Genomic DNA, 11,968 nt, shown 5'->3' with positions numbered 1-11,968 from the left:
TTTTACAATAAAGCTAGAAAATAGTCCACTATATTGTTAGAAATATTTCTGTTTTCTCTATTGTATTTCAGTTTTACTACTACGCACTGTCAATGCTAGCAATTACTCTCCTGAGGTGCCTGTTTGTGTGTGAATGTCTATGTGAATATGTAAATGTGTGTGTATTTAATAATAATGTTATGCTGTGGGAAGAAGTCAAGGAAGATTAATAGAGCATAAAGTTTCTGGTAACAATAGAATATTAGAAGAAAATAGGAGAATAATTACTTGAGTACATAAACAATATGGTTCAAACTTAATAGTTTGCATTTGTTGAATCCATAATTTATATCTTTAATAAATTTCAGCATTTTCTCCAAAGAACATTCCCAGTTGTCTTTATTATCTGCATAATGGGATGGCTCATTATGCAATATAATTATGTTATATAAACAAACTTCTAGTCACTGTTAAGAAATTATTTATGAGCATGGCACACTGAAAAAAAATCTCAACAAGGTTAAATCCTGCAGATTGCATAGTCTAATCCTGTTTAATCTTTTTTTTTGTTTTCATTGCTGTTACCTATCTCTAGAAAGCATGATAAATATATTAACAAATCTGGTGTCAAAACCTAGTTCAGCTACTTCAGGGAGGATTCACATGAAGTCAAGAATTTCAAATGTCACAAAACAGAATTTTAACTAAGCACGTGAGTATGCGTTTTTTCAGTAGAAAGATATGCAATATTGACTGGTCTTCCAATTTTATTAAAAATTGAATGTATATTATATGTTAATGAAAGTGTATTACACAAATTTCATGTCTTGCTATCAAGTATTTTCACTGTCTTACACAAATCAAATTTTGAAGAAATATATGTCCACTTATTCTGTATGTGTAAGCTTTTTCTCTTCTGCAGTGGTTGTGCACAGACAGACAAAAGCCAAAAAAGAATAAATGTGAGTCACAACTACACTGGGGAGATTTCCTGGCAGCCAAGGCAAGGGAGACTACTTAAATATGAATCTATCTGTGCATCCTCCAGAAACTTTACCAAATTATAGAAAAGAACAAATAAAATCACATAAATCTCATGCTTTCTGCAAAATTTTAAAAAGAAAGAATATTAATACTTCAAATTAACATGGAAAATAAACATCAAGATCCAGTAGAATTATTTCTTGAGTTTCTACCACAAACCCTTGCTGGGAGAACTGGTAGTGGTTCTGGAAAAGCTGCACAGGAAGGAACAAAAAGGACTGAGATAAATTAGCCTCAGAAGTAGAAACTTCATTGTAAGTGTGAAAATACTGAAAATCCTTAGAGACAAGAGTGCTGACTGCAGGGAACACACTCAAAAGTGGGCATGGGACTTATATATAGGCAGTCTGAAAAGTAATGTTTCTGAAGGGACAAGGATAAGAAGAAAGAGACCTTGGAGACTGGATAATGAAGGAAAAAGGAACAGAAGGAAAATTTAGGGCTCTGAAAAACAAAATAAAATAAAAATAAAGGGTGCACACTCACTCCCCAAAAAGAAGCTATGCATTGAAAACACTGTACTACATATAAGAACAGTCTTGTAAATCATCCTAAACCACCAACCATGCACACGAATGATGGAAACATAAAGAATCTGTAAAGCTGCTCTACAAAGAAAACAACAACAAAAACCAAAGTATGTCAGCTGATAGAAATTCTCCTCCTTTCTGCCCCAAATTAACTATAAAGCAGAAGAAAGACCTAAGAAAAATCCTAAAGTGAATTATGTATCATTAAACCAGCAGTTGGGGATATGAAAAACACCAAAAGCCATAAATTTTCTAAAATTTAAAAATGGAAGAAGTAAAACAAGAGTTGATTAAACTTAGAAAAGAAATACAAAAACAGAAAAAAGACAAACATCATATGAGAAATAAAAACTAAGTCTCATGGTGCCCAAGAGAGAATATATCTGAATGAAAATTTAATAAGGGGGCATATAGAAAAAGAAAATTAGAAAACCCAAAGGAAAAAAATGAGATTCAATAAGAGGAAGAGGAGGAGAAATGTTTACAGGGAAAGTGATTAAATGGAAGACAGGCAAAGAAAATGCAACATACATATAATTGGAGCCCCTGAAGTTGGAAAACAAATAATGAAAGAGAACTAATGTTTAAAACTATAATCCAGTTAAACATTCTGGTAAGAAAAGACTCAACTCTATATAGTGAAAGAGCTCCTTGGATACTGGGAGAATTGACTCAGAATGGTAAATTCTGAGACATATTTAAGTAAAATTATTATATTCTAAAGATAAAGAAAAACATTCAAAGGCTCCCTGAACAAAAAGGTCAAATTACTTATGAAGGCCAGAGAATTTAACTAGCACCATGCTTCTAAAAAGTAATATGCAAAGCAAAGCAACGTTGGACAGCAGTGTCAGGAAACCCAAGGAAAGAAATTATGAGTCAAAAATTTGATTTCCAGGCATGTCGTCCTTCAAGTGTCAAAGCTACAGAAAAACAGTTTCTACATGATTAACTCAGGGAAGGTTGTACCCATTAGTCTTTCTTGCGGAATTTACTAGGAAATGAATTTTATCCTATCAAGGAAAGATTAGAGAAACAACAGCAAAAGAGTTGATTGTGATAATTCAACTATAGATGTAAGACTAAAACAAAGGTGCAGAAATAATATCCAGATGTGTATGATAGGATGAAGCAGTCATAATGCAACTAAAACTAAGGGCACAGGGAAGAGGGAAAGAAAAAATAGAAAAGCTCATTTTTAATTGTATAAGTGGAATTCAAGGATACCATTAAAAACAGAACAGCCAGATAGCAAACAATTAGAAAAAAACAGGGAACTAGGTAAAGTAGGCACAAAAATACAGACTCTCCCAAATACCAAAAGAAAAGAGTAACTAAAACAAATGCTTGGCCAGTTCTCCTCTGCAGGGAGAACATGCCTTTACTCTGTCTGTGGAGTAGATTAAAACAAAACAAAACAAAACAAAATGAAAACCATATCCTGTGGAGAAAAAAATATAGCAACTATAACATGTTGATATGACAAAATTGAGACTCAACATGCCAGTAATATTAGTAAATGCGAATGGATTTAACTCACCTATTAAAGAAACAGGTGATTAATTTTGCTCACAAAACAAGACCCAACCTTATGATGTATATAAAGGACACACCCAAAGCACACCTAGACCTGTTATTTGGGAGGCTGAAATGAAGGGACAGGCAGATGAATATGAGGCAAATGGAAGAAATAAGAAAACTTTTAGAGATCTGTAGGATCCCTAGTGACCTTCTAAATTTTCTTATATTGAAAACAGGTGTTCTTTTTTTTTTTTTTAACCCTGACCAAACTTGCTAGAGGTTTATAAATTTTATTAAGATTTTCAAAGAACCAACTTTTGGCTTTGTTGATATTCTCTGTTGTATATTTTATTTCAGTTTTATTGATCTTTAAAAATATCTTTATTATTTCCTTTCCTTTATTTTATTTGAACTTAATTTGCTGTACTTTTTCTATTTTCTTGAGAAAAAGATTTCTGTAATTGGTTTTTAACCTTTTTTCTTTTCTATCTTATGCATTTGTAGCTATAACTGTTTCACTGAACGATTTTAGCTATATTGCACAAATTTTGATATGTTATATTGTCATTATAATTTAGATAAAATATTTTCCAATTTCCATTGCAACTTCCTCTTTAATAATGAATAATACGGAAGTAGGTTGCTTGATTTCCAACTCTATGGAGACTTTCCTACTTATGTTTCAGTTATCAGTTTTTATTTTGATTCTGCTGTGGTCATAGAACACACTTTGCATGACCTCAGTCCATTGAAATTTACGGAGATTTACCTTATTTGCCCGCAGATGGTCCATTTCACCATGGTAATTGCACTGCTAGAGAAACGAGTGCAAATGTGCAACAAATGACGCGTGTAAAGGTGTTTATAGCAGCACGATTCATGACAGCTAAAAGTGCAAAGAGCCCACCGCCCACCAGGAGTAGAGCAGACAGGTGAACGGTGGCGCGTCCACACCGCGGAAGCGGGAGAGAACGGCGGTGGCTCCAGGCGACAGGTTCGGGGATCTCACTGACACAACATGAAGGGAAACAGGCGGACAGAACAGAGGGCGTGTTGCAGGATTCCTTTCCTACGACGTTCTAAGCAGACAAAAGCAGTCTGGGCGGTGACAGAATGGTGCTTTCCTTGGGGGAGTCACAGCGAAGAGAGGGCTTGAGGGAACAATTTGGGGGACTGTAAAAGTTCTGTGTTTTATTCTGGATCTTGGTTACATATAAAAATGCATCAAGCTACACACTTAAGATTTATGCACATAACGGCACCTCAGTAATACTCGATTAAAAAAAACAACTAAAGAAGCTTTATGGATTAAAGAAAAAATGAGGGCAAAATAAAGACATTTTCGGACAAATAAAAACTGAGAGATTTTATCGCCAACAGAACCACACTATAAAACATACTACAGGGATTTCTCCGGGCTGAAGGCAATAACACTGGATGGAAGCAAAGAACTGCAAGACGGGGAGAGCTTCACAGAGGGCAGACGTGCAGGTAAATGTGCATTAATACCGCCTGTGTGAGCGACTTTCAGAAAGAATGTCTGAGAGCAAAGGCAGAAGAAAAACAGATGACAACAGACACACAAAGGCGGGACCAGAGGAAATGCAGCTCGGGCGCCGTGCAACCCTGGTGTTGTTTAAAGTCCTAAATGAAGGTGGATTGCAGTGAGGGAGAGATGCGGATTGTGGTCTCTCGTGTAACATTATCGATAACAAAAGCACTTAGACACCTAATGGTGCAGACAATATTTAAAGTCAACATGTCAAGAAATGAAGGTTATGAAGGTGACTCTGGAAAGAACTAAAAAGGAAGAGAGAGCTCACCTCTGGGAAGTGAGACCAGGGTGGAAGAGACAGGGAGACTGCTGTATTTTTTTCTTCTTTTATTTTCTTTTAAAAAAATTTTTAACCCAAAGGATGGACATATTTGAAACTTGGGGTGGGCGGGGGGCAAGGGCAACATACATAACCTAAACATCTGTACCCCCGTAATATGCTGAAATAAAAAATGTAAAAAAAAAAAAATTTATATAGACCAGCTCTCACTATGTTGCCCAGGCTGGATTTAAACTCCTGGGTGCAAGGGATGCCCCAAGTAGCTGGGATGACAGGCTGGAGCCACCGCACCCAGCTCAGCTGCACTTTTTTAAAGGTCTCTATTACTCTGTAACTTTGAACTATATATGTACTACTTCGGTAAAAGTGTAAAATTAATTTTGTTCAAAGGACTGACTGGAACTGAACTGTTGGTTAAATGACCACCTGAATCAAAATGTGGGCTCCATGATCATTCTTGAGAACGCAGCACGTTCCAGGACTGGACCTGCCGTGGCAGGCACTGTCACCGAGCCCTCCTGTTCCAAGTGAAGGAGCAGAATGTGCTGCCCCAAACTGTACCATTTTGGCATCAGGATTACTTTGAGCTGCGGCAACTGAGAGGCAGATACAAAAAAAGCTCTCTGTCTTCTTCCTGTTTGCCTGAAAGCAGGACGGACATGAATTACAAAGCTGTCCCTCCTCCCTTCTTCCGCGGAAGGACAAAGGCTGGTCACTCATCAGAGACTTTAGACTTCGGAGGACTCTACATAATACACTTTACTAACTAGTCTTTATCTGCCATGAGTTTCCCATAACCTGCCTCCCCTACACCCTTCCTTCTTGTTTCAGTGGAAGATGAGATTTACCGTTTTCTTCTTGGGTGTCTCCCGTGCATACATGAGGCATACATGTTAATAAACTTCTGTTTTTCTTTTGTTGATTGGGCTTTTGTTACAGGAGTCCCAGCTAAGAAGCATGCCCTGTGAAGAGTAGTGGGACAATGACTTTTGCCCTCCTAACATGAGCAACCCCGTTCCTGAGGGTGGGATAGGAAGGAGAAACAAGCAGACACTGGGCCAGGGAGTCTGCTCTCCTCCATCATGGGGAGACCGGGTGGTAGCCGGAGTGACATTGAACAGTCAAGTGGTGGGCTGGGGGAATCTCACCTCCCATGCATAGAATTCTCAGGCAGCCTGGGATACTTCCGCAGTAAGCCTGAAGTACCACGAGCTGGGCACTGGGTGGGGATGCCTGGTGGGGAGAATGGCCCCAGGCAGGACCAGGGCCAGGGCAGCCAGCCAACGGAGGGACCCGTCAACCCTTAACACATCATTAATTAAACATAAGCGGAGCCTGCTTTTGAGACGTGGGCATCATTTGCCCTTAAGGGGCAGTGAGCAGGACAGGGGCAGCCTGTAGAGTTTCAAGACTATTTCTAAGTGAAAAAGATATATTACTAGGTGGACCAACGCAGATTTTAAATCAGCATGTATTTCCCTCCAATTGTGTTTTGGCCCGCCAGCTTTGAGGTCCTTCAAATGTTTTGAGGGCTCTGGTTACTTCACAGTAGAAATTTCAGTTTCAGCTAAAATAACTCCAATAACCCCAGGAACATACCTCTGCACATGATTTTATTTCACAGTGCTGCTGCTGATTTACCAAGGAAACTCACTTTGAAGGATCGTTCAGGGTCTCAGGGATACTGAAATGATTCGTCGGTGAAGGTGGCAGGCACGGGTATAGGGGAGGAGGCAGGACTCAGCACCACACAGGCATGCGTCCAGCATTGGCACTGACCCAGCAGGGCTTGGTGTCATTTTCCTTTACCGTAAATGGAGGGGGATTAATAATATTTGCCCAATCTATGTCATGTGTTGAGGCAAGGAGAGTCATCAAAATTGGGTAATGATGTAACCATGCTTTTTAGAATTTAAAACACCCTAACAATTTGAGGTTACTGTTGTTCTTAATCATTTTAGAGGTGATTCAAAACATGAAAGCCCATATATCAATATACCCACTGAAAGAGTCTTAAACTAAAGCTATAGAGCAATATTCAAAGCTGGTTGAAAGATGCCCCAGCTTTGGTCTTGCATTACCAGCCTCTTTTAAAAGAGTCCTGTAGAGATTTGGGGAAACATAGGCTAATTTGTTAAATGACAAGCCTGAGGATTATTGACAGCAAGAGACTTATTGGGGTATCAATGGTACCCACACATAAATACGGCACCCCTCTTTCTGAACTCAAGTGGATCCACCCATAATTCGCAGCTAAGCAAGACAGAAATTCAGGCTCTGCTTATGACTGATAGAGAGGATTTTGAAGAATATCCTGCTTACCTAGGAGTGGTGCTAATCAGTTAGAAAATAGGGCTGCTATAGCTGTCCTTTGAAAATGGATGGACAAGACACCAAGAGTAGCACATTCATTGAAAATCAAAGAGAATCTACTGTTGCCCCAATAGTAGAGGCACATATCTCCTAAAGAGGTCACTGTTTTTGGAACATTCAATATTGCTTAGCAAAGATCCTAGCTTTTTAGAACCTTACTGAATACAGGATTTATATGATTTTCCCTTATCATGTGATGATCAGAATATAGATCATATTCTGGGATGATCTACAAGGAACCTCCTCTGTAAAGAGCTTCATTTGTGCTTCTGTAAACAAAACCCGCTCTGCAGACTGTCCCTGGCCCTTACAAAAGACCCATGGGGCAGTACTATGAGTATATATCAGGATAAGGAGGCAGTTCATCATCGAGTGAATGGCACCTCCCAGACTCTATTACGCCATCCATCATTGAAGTAAGTTGCTGCTGTAAAGATATATTAGTGTAATAATCTGCACAGGATACACCGATGATGTATTTCTCAAAAGATGGCCCTACTTACAGAAGTGAGGCTTCAGGAAGTGCCTGGGCACCTCTGGAGGCGATTGGAAGGCTTCCACCGAATCCAAATTCAGCCAACAAGCACCATACAATGGAAGCCGCTTTCTTAGCAGCAGGGAGGAATACTGGTTTTAAATTATATCTCCTGTCATCTTTGTAATAAATCCACAGCCCTGTTTGACCTTGGTGTCTTGGCTAATTGTAATTTGCAGGCACCATCTTGGTTGGCGGTGAGTTTCTGAATCAGAAGATAGCCAAGCTCTCCTTTGCACGTCTCTTCGAGAGGTTGTGGTACGGAATACCTTAGAGATGTTCAATTAGTTTGGAATAATTAAAATCACCTATAATGATAATTTTATTGAACACATACTTGGCCTTCTCATATGGTGTTTCATTGCCTCTCCTACTCTATAAAAATAAATTTATTTTCCTCCCTATTTCTCTTCCCTCAGAATGTTTCATGTTATTAAAAACAGAAGATTACTTGTCAAGTGTTTTATTTGCCACATGTCTGGGACCATCCTTCATCTTCCTCGCTCTGCGTACGCCTGTGCACATCAGTAGCTGAACTCCACTCATCATGCTCATGTAAAAAGTGCTGCTAATTAAATGAGCAAATAGATAAAAACTAATTAAAACCTAACATTTACATCATAATAATTGCACTTGGCAAAGAATAATAGAAATCTCACAGTAAGTGAAAAAGTTCACGCTACAAATGGTTCTCTGTAGTTGTAATTGCTCTGTGGCGGAGGCGGGCTCATTAGGCAGCACTTCCGGTGGTGAGGGCGTTCGTCTGTGTTTGGCAGCAAATCAGGCCTATACGTGCTGTGGAGGAAGCGCCACACCAGAGGACAAGCAGCACGTCAGTCCGGTAGCTCCCAGAACGCTCCCACGGGTGAGGCTGCGTGGCACCGTCTCTCTCCACCCAAGCCCCGGCCTCTCTCTCCAAGTGCACCTGGAACGGGCCCCTGCACCGCACTTGGTGCTGGGTTCTAAGGAAACAGTCCACGATGCCGACCTCGTAGATAGAGCTTTAGACTAGTAATGACAGATGGCGTTCTGAATGAGAGTGAAGCCATGGAGTTACCCTTTCGTGCTTCAGCGTGTCTGCAGGGGCACCCTGCCCAAACAGAACCGTGGTGTCCACGAAGACGCGCTCCGGGGATCCTCGGTACCTCTGGATCCTTCCTCCTTGGCCTCCTTTTCCTTTCCTGTCTCGGCTTCTGCTCCATTTCCTCAAAGCTCCCACCTGACTTCACTCCAGTTCCTTGTACTGCCAGCTCTGCCCCAGGCTCCTTGTCACATCGAGTCCCTGTATAAACCAGAGTCCGGGAAGAGTAGGGAACAGATACAGGAAGTCCCACCACACTCATGGTTCAGGGCGTTCCTGGCAACCTGCCAGAGAACACTGGAGAGCCCCAGATCCCAGCGAACATGACGGTGGTGTTGATGGCGACGATGATGCTGACAGTGACCACGGAACAGCAAAGGAACTGAGCCACGGCATCGTTTTGATAAAGGAAATTAAGTCATTCTTTCAAAGACTAATTCATCTTGATGAAGCAAGATTTATCCCAGGAAACCGAGGATGGCTCTGTCAACTGAAGAATCATGAGGTTCATATTTTTGGAATGGAGAGCTCTATTTCCCATAAAGAGATGCTCTCTGAAGGCTGGCCATCTTGCAGCCTGGGAAGCGTAGTCTCAGGCAGATGCTGAGGGCAAGCACTTCGAGGGAGGGGGGAAAGGGAACAAGAATTTATGCTGACGAGCATAGCTAAGTATACATATTCAACAGGTTATAGGAGGAGCTATGAATATTCATGAAGGGGTGGTGTGCACATGTGTAGTAGGCTAACACGTATGCAACATGTGCCCCATGTTCACTTTGGGGTGAAGACTTAACATTTAAATATATTACAATTAGGCCCTATATATCAAGAGGTGAAGCAGAGGACATGCAGGCCCGTACGTAGCTTCAGTAGACCGGCCAGAACCACTCTGTGGTCTACAGTCTGCTATCAAGAAAGAATGCTGGTGAATTGTTGTGTCAAAACTGCACAAGGGAGGGGCAGCATCAGGCGATCAGTTGAAATCAGCAGTGCAGCAAGTCTTTCAAAAGTGTGGGCTTCTGTTCAAACCTTAGGGAAGAAAGTCTGATGGTGGGCAGTGAGGGTGGGGGTAGAACAGGGTATGTCCAACCTCCCACCCTGTCATGGCTGGGAGCTGAGTTTTTAAGATTTCTCTGGGGTTCCCTTGGCCAAGAGAAGGTCCGTTCAGTCAATTGGAGGGGTACGATTTTATTTTCATTTCTCAGCTTAAAGTACAGAACACAGATAGGTTTCAAAACCCAACAGGAAAAGATATACTTGCCCAATGCTAGGTTTTGGCATGATAAACTGGTACAGTCCTTTTGGAAATTAATTTGGCAATACATATTAGGAGGAATAAAATTTGCATGGGCTGGTCCCACTAATCTCACTTCTGAAAATCTCTCCTAAGGGACACATTTGAAGGCAGACATTGTACTCTCTTCCCTTACTTATCCCTCTGCTTGGTGCTTTTATCCACAGTGGTAGCTTCAGTGCCACTCCAAAGCTGCCAACTCTGGAATAGACACCTCCAGCATTGCCTTGAGTGCTTGTTCCAAACTTAAAGCTGACTGAGAACTTCCCATATGGATAGTTTTTCTCACAAAGTTGAGATTTCCAAAATGAAGCTCCAGCAACCACTTCTTGCATTGGACAAGCTGGACCTCTGCGCCTGGTTCACCGCCTCCCCTCGAGCATCCCCAAGTCCGTCAGCAGTAAGGCCTCTTTATCCCACTGTCTTGCCTCTGCCCAGGCCCTCCCTCTCCTGCCTGGACCACAGGAGAGCTCACGGGGCTCCCAGCCTCCCATCCTGCCATGCTAACAGGGTCTCCACATGCCATTTTCCTGAAACATAAGGGGCACCCTGCCCTCTTCTACCCCGAAACTACAGTCTTCTCTCCTCTCCTCGCTTCCTCTCATTTCCATACAAAATATCCAGATTCCTTGATATGGTCTCAAACTGCCTTTCTCAACCACCTTTCCTATTACAGTCCTCCCATATTCCTCTGCCGGGGCTGCCACCAACTGAGCGGCTTAAATGACGGTCATTTGTTGTCTCACAGTTCTGGAGGCTGGAAGTCTGAGATCAGGATGTCAATAAGATCGGTCCCTTCTGAGGGAAGGATCTGTTCCAGGCCTCTCTCCTTGGCCTGTAAATGGCCATCGTCATGTTCACGTGACATTCTTCCTGCATGTCTGTGTCCACATCTCTCCCTTTCATAAGGACACCAGCGTATTGGAGTAGGGACCCTCTCTACTCTAGTATGACATCGTCTTAACTAATTACATCTGCAATGACCCTATTTCCAAATACTGTCACATTCCGAGGTACTAGGGGTTAGGACTTTTGGGGAGAAACACAATTCTACCTGTGACACCTTCTTAAACAATCTCTCTTCTAAAACCCCATTGAATTTGGCACCATCCATGAAGAGACTGTGAACTTTCTGGCCTTAAGACATTTGATCATCTTATTCCAATTGCTAAAATCCCACTCAGCATATCACATCTCTGTGGAAATAGCCCTTCTTCTGTTGATGTCTAGCCAGGAAAATTTCATTGGAAGAATATTAGACACCATATGGTGTCTATGCTGCACAAATGAGAACCCGGCAAAGCCTCACCCCAGGCCAATGTTAGATAAGTGTTCACAAAAATTCCATAAGCTAGAATGTTAAAATATCTCCTCCAGCTTCCTCCAAATTCTGTATTCTCTCCTCCTTCACCGTGGCAGTCCCCACATAACAGAGGAGGAAAGTTTTCTGACAGGAGATTATCTAGTGGTCTTGTCTCAGTGTTTGAGAGTCCAGTGCACGTAACAGCAGCTCTAAATTCTACAGAAGGCTTTGGTGATGCCACTTTAAATGGTACAAATAATTAGGACTGAATCCAACCAGAGGGAATTGGTACATACTGCAGTCTTCCAAAAACATTAGTTAGGGCAACTGGGAGAACAAAAATGTATCAACAAATGCTTGGCCTTCTGCTAGCTTTCTGCCTTAATGCTATGCAAGAAGGGAAAGAGGACCAGACAGAAAAACCAAAAATTTGTCTGCATTCACCTCTAATTATCTTTCAGTGCTATAAATGA

This window comes from Propithecus coquereli, unplaced genomic scaffold (assembly GCF_000956105.1).
Source record: "Propithecus coquereli isolate 6110/MARCELLA unplaced genomic scaffold, Pcoq_1.0 Scaffold473, whole genome shotgun sequence".
NCBI lineage: Eukaryota > Metazoa > Chordata > Mammalia > Primates > Indriidae > Propithecus > Propithecus coquereli.
Note: the sequence above shows the minus strand (reverse complement) of the source record.